Source organism: Silurus meridionalis, chromosome 19, assembly GCF_014805685.1.
Source record: "Silurus meridionalis isolate SWU-2019-XX chromosome 19, ASM1480568v1, whole genome shotgun sequence".
Lineage (NCBI taxonomy): Eukaryota > Metazoa > Chordata > Actinopteri > Siluriformes > Siluridae > Silurus > Silurus meridionalis.
Genome location: NC_060902.1, coordinates 17,701,773 through 17,710,838, shown reverse-complemented (window position 1 = coordinate 17,710,838; position 9,066 = coordinate 17,701,773). Strand labels below are relative to the sequence as shown.

The 9,066-nt window shown below is 44.6% G+C and overlaps 1 protein-coding gene across 2 annotated transcripts in view; it reads left to right on the top strand.

Annotated features, from left to right (window-relative positions):
- The first annotated feature begins 3,669 nt into the window (after window positions 1-3,669).
- erc2 (ELKS/RAB6-interacting/CAST family member 2) overlaps window positions 3,670-9,066 on the top strand; it is a 43,530-nt gene continuing 38,133 nt past the window's right edge. Inside the window, exon 1 of one of the 2 annotated variants that reach the window (XM_046875493.1) lies at window positions 3,670-3,971. The gene's annotated coding sequence lies outside the window, so the exon portion shown is untranslated. The remainder of the gene's footprint in view (window positions 3,972-9,066) is intronic. The other variant, XM_046875494.1, reaches the window with a different exon arrangement.

Sequence of the window (9,066 nt, the reverse complement as noted above, 5' to 3'; positions counted from 1 at the left end):
AAAGTGTGGCTTGGCTTTGGACTTGTTTTGCTTTTTCTTCAAATAAAACAATGCTACAGACGAACACACACACAGAATAACACACGTGGGAGTGTGCAGTTATGGGAAAATAATCAGGGACAGGGTGGTGTGAAGTACTGTTTTCTCTTCATACGTTTGATAGTTCCTGCAGGTGAGCCATTTCTTTACAAACAATAGTGTATTATTATTATTATTATTATTATTATTATTAGAATAGTTAATGTGTGTGTGAACTGCTGCTATTATACTATATTTGAATTATATTTATATTATCGTTTTTTTGTTGCCACTGTTTGCACTCATTTGCACACGATGCACTTTATGTGGTGAGGACACTCACTTTAGTCCTGAGCTTTGGTTTTTGTTGTGGAGCTCTGTGTTATGATGAAGCTCTATGTTGTTTGATGTTGTTTTATGTAGCACCAGGGTTCTGGAGAAACATCTCTCTTCATTGTGTACTGCGTCAGCTACATATGGTAGAAATGACAATAAAAGCTTATTGACTTCTTCTTCTTCTTCCTCTTCTATATTTCCTACAAACTACAAGTGTGTCCTCTGGGCCGTGTCTCCTCCACTGAGACTGAACTAATACTTCGTTACTGTACTTCAGTAGATTTTTTTGGTATCAGTTTTTTACTTCACTATTTATTCAGACAACTTTTTACTTTAAACTCATTACAGTTTTACACAAATATCTGTACTTTCTACTTCTAACATATTAAAAACAGATTTGTTACTTTAGTTTAAATCTATTTGGTGACATGATCAATATTTGCGGATTTTTGAATCCACTGGTGCATCATTTCCTGTCTCTTACACACCACAGATGTGGACTAGTTTCTGAAGCTCACAGTGAGCAGGCAGAAGGCAGTAAGAAGTCCAGGGTTAACGTGGATGAGACAGAGGGAGTCAGTGATGAGAACATGACTGAGAACAGAGACATTCCTGATCACCTGATCATCATCATCTTCTCTCTGCTTGTGTTCTGTATGGTGGATCTTCAGCCTGGATACAACATTTTTAATTAGTTTATATTAATATATTAATATGATGTGAGGTTCAGTTACCAGCCTGACACTAAAACAGGTTGTAATAATCACTACTTTTTACTGAAGTCCATGTCAGAGCCTAAACTACTTTACTTTAACTTGAGAGAAAAAGCGCACTCAGAACTTTTAAAATATGAGTATCTGTACTTCTCCTGAGTGAAGGATGTGTGTACTTCTCTCTGCTGACAGGTATCTAGGCCATGCTTCCTTCAGTGAGACTGATAGGTGGATCTACAGACACATCAGAATGTTCCACAATCAACCACTAGATGTCTGCAGGGAACAGTTTTACTCCACAGCACTATAAATTTGATAGCAGCCATGATGAAGTTTCCATTTGGCTCGAACATCATACCTTTAGTCACTGCAACCAATCAATACACCACACTCTGCTAATTAAACTCCGGCTGATTTTATTCACTGACCGTAACGTTGAGTAAACTCTTCAACTGCTCCTAGTTTGAGTTGTTGAGCAGTTTATGATCCAGTGCATGATCATATCCAATGTATGAGCTGATTTGGTTTAAAAGCTGATCTAGTGTATGAGCTGATCTGGTTTACGAGATGATCCAGTGTATGAGCTGATCTAGTGTATGAGCTGATCTGGTTTACGAGCTGATCCAGTGTATGAGCTGATTCAGTGTATGACCATATCCAGTGTATGAGCTGATCTAATGTATGATCATATCCAATGTATGAGCTGATTTGGTTTACGAGCTGATCTAGTGTATGAGCTGATCTGGTTTACGAGCTGGTTCAGTGTATGAGCTTATATGGGGTTTCAGCTGATCCAGTGTATGCAATCAATTGTTTGAGCTGATCCTATGTATAAGATGATCCGGTGTATGAGCTGATCTAGTGTATGAGTCTAAAAATGCATGCATGTTTATGTACTATTCCACATGTTTGTCAATGTGTGTGTGTTTTCAAAATCTTTGCTGCCTCCTGCTCCTTCACACAATCTGACAGTCGGCTCCCCAGAGTCCCGACTCCACACCTCTTTCAGCATGACTCTTCTTTTACCACACACACACACACACACACACACACACACACACACACACACACACACACACACAGTGACACAGCATGACTGAAAATGTCCATGGTACTGAGCGGTAAACACGACACAAACCCAATTTCAGCTTATGTTTGTGATGTGAAAATGAAATGGGTGTGTTTGCACACACACTGATTTAATCAGTACTTTCCTTATATGGTCATTGTTTCCTGTTAATTAGTATCTGTTGCTTGTTAGCACTCATTAGCTGTTTTTTTTTAACTCTTGTTTCCCCATGTAACTGCAGAGTCATCTGTGACATGTTGTGGAAGGAGTCTCCAGTGTCAGTTCTGAGTAAAGAGAGACTGGTGAGGGGATAAGTGTGTATAAAGAGAGACTGGTGAGGGGATAAGTGTGTATAAAGAGAGACTGGTGAGGGGATAAGTGTGTATCAAGAGAGACTGGTGAGGGGATAAGTGTGTATAAAGAGAGACTGGTGAGGGGATAAGTGTGTATAAGAGAGACTGGTGAGGGATAAGTGTGTATAAAGAGACTGGTGAGGGATAAGTGTATAAAGAGAGACTGGTGAGGGGATAAGTGTGTATAAAGAGAGACTGGTAAGAGGATGAGTGTGTATAAAGAGAGACTGGTGAGGGGATAAGTGTGTATAAAGAGAGACTGGTAAGAGGATGAGTGTGTATAAAGAGAGACTGGTAAGAGGATGAGTGTGTATAAAGAGACTGGTGAGGGATAAGTGTGTATAAAGAGAGACTGGTAAGAGGATGAGTGTGTAAAGAGAGACTGGTAAGAGGATGAGTGTGTATAAAGAGAGACTGGTGAGGGATAAGTGTGTATAAAGAGAGACTGGTGAGGGATGAGTGTGTATAAAGAGAGACTGGTGAGGGATAAGTGTGTATAAAGAGAGACTGGTAAGAGGATGAGTGTGTATAAAGAGAGACTGGTGAGGGATAAGTGTGTATAAAGAGAGACTGGTAAGAGGATGAGTGTGTATAAAGAGAGACTGGTGAGGATGAGTGTGTATAAAGAGACTGGTGAGGGATAAGTGTGTATAAAGAGAGACTGGTGAGGGATGAGTGTGTATAAAGAGAGACTGGTGAAAGGATGAGTGTGTAAAGAGAGACTGGTGAGGGATGAGTGTGTGTAAAGAGACTGGTGAGGGGATAAGTGTGTATAAAGAGAGACTTGTGAGGGGATGAGTGTGTATAAAGAGAGACTGGTGAAAGGATGAGTGTGTATAAAGAGAGACTGGTGAGGGGATGAGTGTGTGTAAAGAGACTGGTGAGGGGATAAGTGTGTATAAAGAGAGACTTGTGAGGGGATGAGTGTGTATAAAGAGAGACTGGTGAAAGGATGAGTGTGTATAACTGAGTAAAGAGAGACTTTTGAGGAAATGGATGTGAATAACTGCTATAGCATAAGTGAGAACAGGAACTTGTGTCACGGATGTTGCACATTGTTTAATGTAACTATAAATGGATAAAACGTCATAATTGATTTGTGTATTGTTGGTTAACTTCTGTGGTGTTTGAGGAATTAATCACTCAGTCACGGTGTATGTGTTTCTGTACATCAGCCATCATTGCGCGCACGCGCGTGTGTGTGCGCGACTTTCGCGTACTGAAGCAGTGTGAACACTCGTGTGATTAAATATACAGCGGGGCGTTTCCGTTAGGGGCTGCTCCGGTTATAAAGCAAAGACGCCCACCGCACCCCCCTTCTCCACCAGCGCTACTTCCTCGCGCACGCGCGCGCGTCCCCGCGGAACTGATGCCAGCGCAAGACCGGAGCGAACGGAAACGCGCGGCGACGGGCTGACCGAGGAGAGGAGAGGAGAGAGCGCGCGCGCCGACAGAGGCCGAGCCGCCGGTTTATTCCAGCAGGTAAAAAACCTGGAAACGTCAGATTGTGTTTTTTACTTATTCCTTTCCGGTTCTTCTGTCCGTGATGCGTTACACGCATGCGTCTGTCTCTCTCTCTCTCTCTCTCTCTCTCTCCTTTTTATACCCCGTTTCTCTCTCTCTCTCTCTCTCTCTGTCTCGGCTCGGTCTGGTCGCGTGCCGGAGCGATCGCATCCCGGATGCTGGACGCGCGCTCCGCGGTGCTCAGTCACACAGCTGCATTGTCGGCGTGATGCACGACTTTATCACGACGATGATTTTTATTTTAGAAATAAATAAATAAATATAAATATGTTTGCAGGATATCAGCGGCGTCCTCTACTTCCGCTCCGATTGATCCGGATGTAGGGTTATGTGACCCCCCGTCAGGGGTTCGCGCGATGATCTCCGTCTGCAATCCACTTGCGCGCGCTCTCGATGTGTGTGTGTGTGTGTGTGTGTGTGTGTGTGTGTGTGTGTATTATTCATCATATATACTATATACATCTCCATCATGTGTGTGTGCAGTGTGCGCGCGCATTGTGTGATCGTGTAAAGGTGACGATATTTGCTGGTTGTAGAAATGTAACATCTGTACGTGATTTCGGGGGTCGCGTGACGCGAGAGCTTCTTTCAGTAAGACACGGGCTGATGGGTCTGCGTGGTGATGATGATGATGGTGATGGTCTCGTTGGGGAGGGGAGCTCTGCGCGCGCGTGTGTGTTTCCTGTCTGCAATTAATGGAAATGGACATTGATGGAGCTCCAGAGTTCTCACTGGTGTCGGATGTCTATTTGTAGTGATGGTGTGCTTGTATAAAGAGCCTGCAAGAGCCTGCGAGTTGTTTAATTGTACAGGATGTGATTAATCTGCATAAATATACGTGTGTGTGTGTGTGTGAGAGAGAGAGAGAGAGAGAGAGAGAGAGAGAGAGAGAGGTAACATATATGTGTAGACAAGAGAAATGTATATACAGCTTGTCATTTAAAACACAAAGAAATTTTCATTGATTATAAATATTTTAATAGTTTTACGATAGATAGATAGATAGATAGATAGATAGATAGATAGATAGAAAAAAATAGTTCAGTAGATTGGATGTGTCATGAATAATAGATGTTGAGCAATTTTGCAGGAACTGTGATCTCTGGGCTGGATTTAATCCCGGATGCAAACATCACAGCATGTTCATTATCAGTGCTGTGACACACACACACACACACACACACACACACACACACACACACACAAATGGTGTGGTTCATGATATATACAGTGTAAAATTGTGTGTGTTAAGAGACTTCAGCTCCTGGTGTGATGAGATAGGATGTGATGGGATGTGTTGGGATGTGATGGAATGTGTTGGGATGTGATGGGATGTGTTGGGATGTGATAGGATGTGATGGGATGTGTTGGGGTGTGATGGGATGTGATGTAATGTGTTGGGGTGTAATGGGATGTAATGGGATGTGTTGGGATGTGATGGGATGTGATGGGATGTGTTGGGATGTGATGGGATGTGTTGGGCTGTGATGGGATGTGATGGAATGGAATAGGCTGGGATGAGGTGGGATGTGTTTGGTTTGTGATGGGGTGTAACGGATTTGTTGGGGTGTGATGGGGTGTGATGGGATGTGTTGAGGTGTGATGGGATGGAATGGAATATGCTGGGATGAGGTGGGGTGTGTTGGGGTGTGATGGGATGTGTTGGGGTGTGATGGGATGTGTTGGGGTGTGTTGGGGTGTGATGGGGTGTGATGGTGTGTGTTGGGGTGTGATGGGATGTGATGGGGTGTGTTGGGGTGTGATGGGATGTGTTGGGGTGTGATGGGGTGTGATGGGATGTGTTGGGGTGTGTTGGGGTGTGATGGGATGTGTTGGGGTGTGTTGGGATGTGATGGGATGTGTTGGGGTGTGATGGGGTGTGATGGGATGTGTTGGGATGTGTTGGGGTGTGAGGGATGTGTTGGGGTGTGATGGGATGTGTTGGGGTGTGATGGAGTGTGTTGGAGTGTGATGGGTGTGTTGTGGTGTGATGGGATGTGTTGGGGTGTATTGGGGTGTGATGGGATGTGTTGGGGTGTGTTGGGGTGTGATGGGGTGTGATGGTGTGTGTTGGGGTGTGTTGGGGTGTGCTGGGATGGGATGTGTTGGGGTGTGATGGGGTGTGCTGGGGTGTGTTGGGGTGTGATGGTTGTGAGGGGATGTGTTGGGGTGTGTTGGGGTGTGTAGCTTGTGTGCTGCTGTTAACTGAAGTGTGCTGTGATGTGTTTTGATGCTGCTGTTTATTAGGGTTTAACTGAACTAAAAGAGTAACTGCTGAGTTAAAAAACGTTTAGTCATGCAAATATGTTTTTGTTGCTCATATCGGACACCTCTAACTTTAATCCTTAAAAAAAAAGGACTCCATGCTATTGTACCATGTAGGACAAATACTGCGTTACCATGACAACGATCATAGCTAAGACTTTGTGTCAGGCCCTGAGTTTGTGCTGTATTTATATACAGTATTTAAGGGCTCATTTAAAAATGTTTCAATAAAGACTGACATGAGAAGAATGAAATATAATCATGACTTCGCCATAGCAACAATCCTGTAACAGAGCTCTAAAACCTGCAGCTAATCAGTTCAGATTCTTCAGCGTATTGCGTTGTTCAGCATTTACAAGATTGTATCTTACACAGTTTCAAATATCATGAGTACCTCAGGGAGAGGATTTTCAGGTATGCAGAGACTCCGGATGTAATCTGAAGCAGAAAAAGATGAGATTTCTGATAATGATGTAAATTTTGTTGTATAAAACGGATCTCTTGAGTGAGGTGAAGAAATAATGACTGACCTTGACAGGCTGGTATGGGGTGGTGTGAGGGAGGGGTGATGTGTAGGAGTGGGGGTATAGGGTAGGAGTGGGGTGGTGTAGGTTAGGAGTGGGGTGGTGTAGGGTAGGAGTGGGGGTATGGGGTGTTGTGAGGGAGTGGTGGAGTGTAGGAGTGGGGTGGTGTAGGGTAGTAGTGGGGTGGTGTAGGGTAGGAGTGGGGGTATGGGGTGTTGTAAGGGTGGTGGTGTGTAGGTGTGGGGGTATAGGGTAGGAGTGGGGTGGTGTAGGGTAGGAGTGGGGTATGGGGTGGTGTGTAGGAGTGAGGGGTATGGGGTGGTGTGTAGGAGTGGGGTGGTGTGGGGTAGTAGTGGGGTGGTGTAGGGTAGGAGTGGGGGTATGGGGTGTTGTAAGGGAGTGGTGGTGTGTAGGAGTGGGGGTATGGGGTGGGAGTGGGGTGGTGTAGGGTAGGAGTGGGGGTATGGGGTGTTGTGAGGGACTGGTTGTGTGTAGGAGTGAGGGGTATGGGGTGGTATGCTGTGTAGGATTGGGGTATGGGGTAGGAGTGGGGGTATGGGGTGGTGTAGGGTAGGAGTGGGGGTATGGGGTGGTGTGTAGGAGTGTGTGTATAGGGTAGTAGTGGGGGTATAGGGTGGTATGGTGTGTAGGATTGGGGGTATGTACCCTTGTGTGTACCCTGGTGTACCCATGTCTATTCAACAAAGACATGTTTAATAGAATCGGACGTGACTCCCTTTGAACCCTTTTCTGACCTAAATGATCTCCATCTATTTCTGTCTCTTGATCATCATGCAGTGTTTCAGGGTCACATAAATTGTGGGTAATTTACCTTTTGGGTTGCATCAGCGAGCTCAGCTGGGGACGTCCCCCATCTCAGCCGCTTCCAGCCCTCCCTCCTTTTGAATCCAGAGCTCGCCCAAGCGTGATGCTGAGACAGATAGACAGATAGATGGAGACCGAGTGAAGGATAAAAATAAAAAGCAGCGTCTCGGTGTATGCGCTGATGGAGATTATTCGGATAGACGCGAAAACGTTTGCTTGATAATAGGACAGATTTGGGTTCGATTATCAGCAGGTGAGCGTAGGATTTATAACGGTGCTGATGTAAAATCCATTCTGACCTGCTGGAATATTATTGCTTTTGTTACGATATAAAGAAAAATAAAAAGCAGCACTGAACAGAAGGAATCTGCACATTTCAGCGCAGGACGTCATCAAGGCTCCAGCTCTGAGGTGGATCTTTCAACTTCATGAGGTTCAGCTTCTGCACTGACGCCTCTATCTGTAACCTGAACCTCTTTTATGTGTGTTTGTAGATAATTTATATTCTGCATTAGCTACATTACTACTATGCTAACAGCTGATGTTCAGCCTCTTAGTTTAATGCTAATTAGTGATAGATTTGAAAATAAAACACTTAAATTGTCAATGTTTTATTTATAAAATAGGAGGAGTGTCCTCCGTGTCTATGGAAGACATGTCTTCTGTCTGAAAGTGTGTATCCTGTGTCCGAATGAGGCGTGTCCTCTGTGTCTAAAGTGGTGTGCCCTGTGTCAAGGAGTTGTGTACTCACAATTAGTCAAAATGTAAGGTATGTCCTATGTCTGAAGGAGGCGTGTCCTCTGTCTGAAGAAGGTGAGTCCTCTGTATGAAGAAGGCGTGTCTTTTGTCTGAAGATGGCATGTTCTCTGTCTGAGGAAGGCGTGTCCTCTGTCTGAAAAAGGCATGTCCTCTGTCTGAAGAAGGCGTGTCTTTTGTCTAAAGGTGGGTTCCTCTGTCTGAGGGAGGTGTGTTGTTTGTCTGAAGGAGGCGTGTCCTCTGTCTGAGGAAGGCGTGTCCTCTGTTTGAAGAAGGCGTATCTTTTGTCTAAAGGTGTGTCCTCTGCCTGAGGGAGGCGTGTTGTTTGTTTGAAGGAGGTGTGTCCTCTGTCTGAAGAAGGCGTGTCCATTGTCTGATTGGGGTGTGTTCTCTGTATTGTGACTTCCTGTTATGGTAACTGTATTAATATGATATTGTCTCAGAGCGTGTAATTTAGTGATGAATTAGTAGGGTTGCGGGTGACGAGCAGCACTGCTGTAAAATTGTTCTGGATTGTGGTTACTGCAGTGTGTGGTGATAAAGGCTGCACACACTCTTCTGAAAGCGGCCAGAATCGATTGCTGGTCTGGACCTGAGTGTAAAAACACCAGTCAGAAGTGAAGCAGAATAAAATCTAATCACAGAGGTGTGCAGAAGAGGATTAGCCTTACAGCTAGCATGAA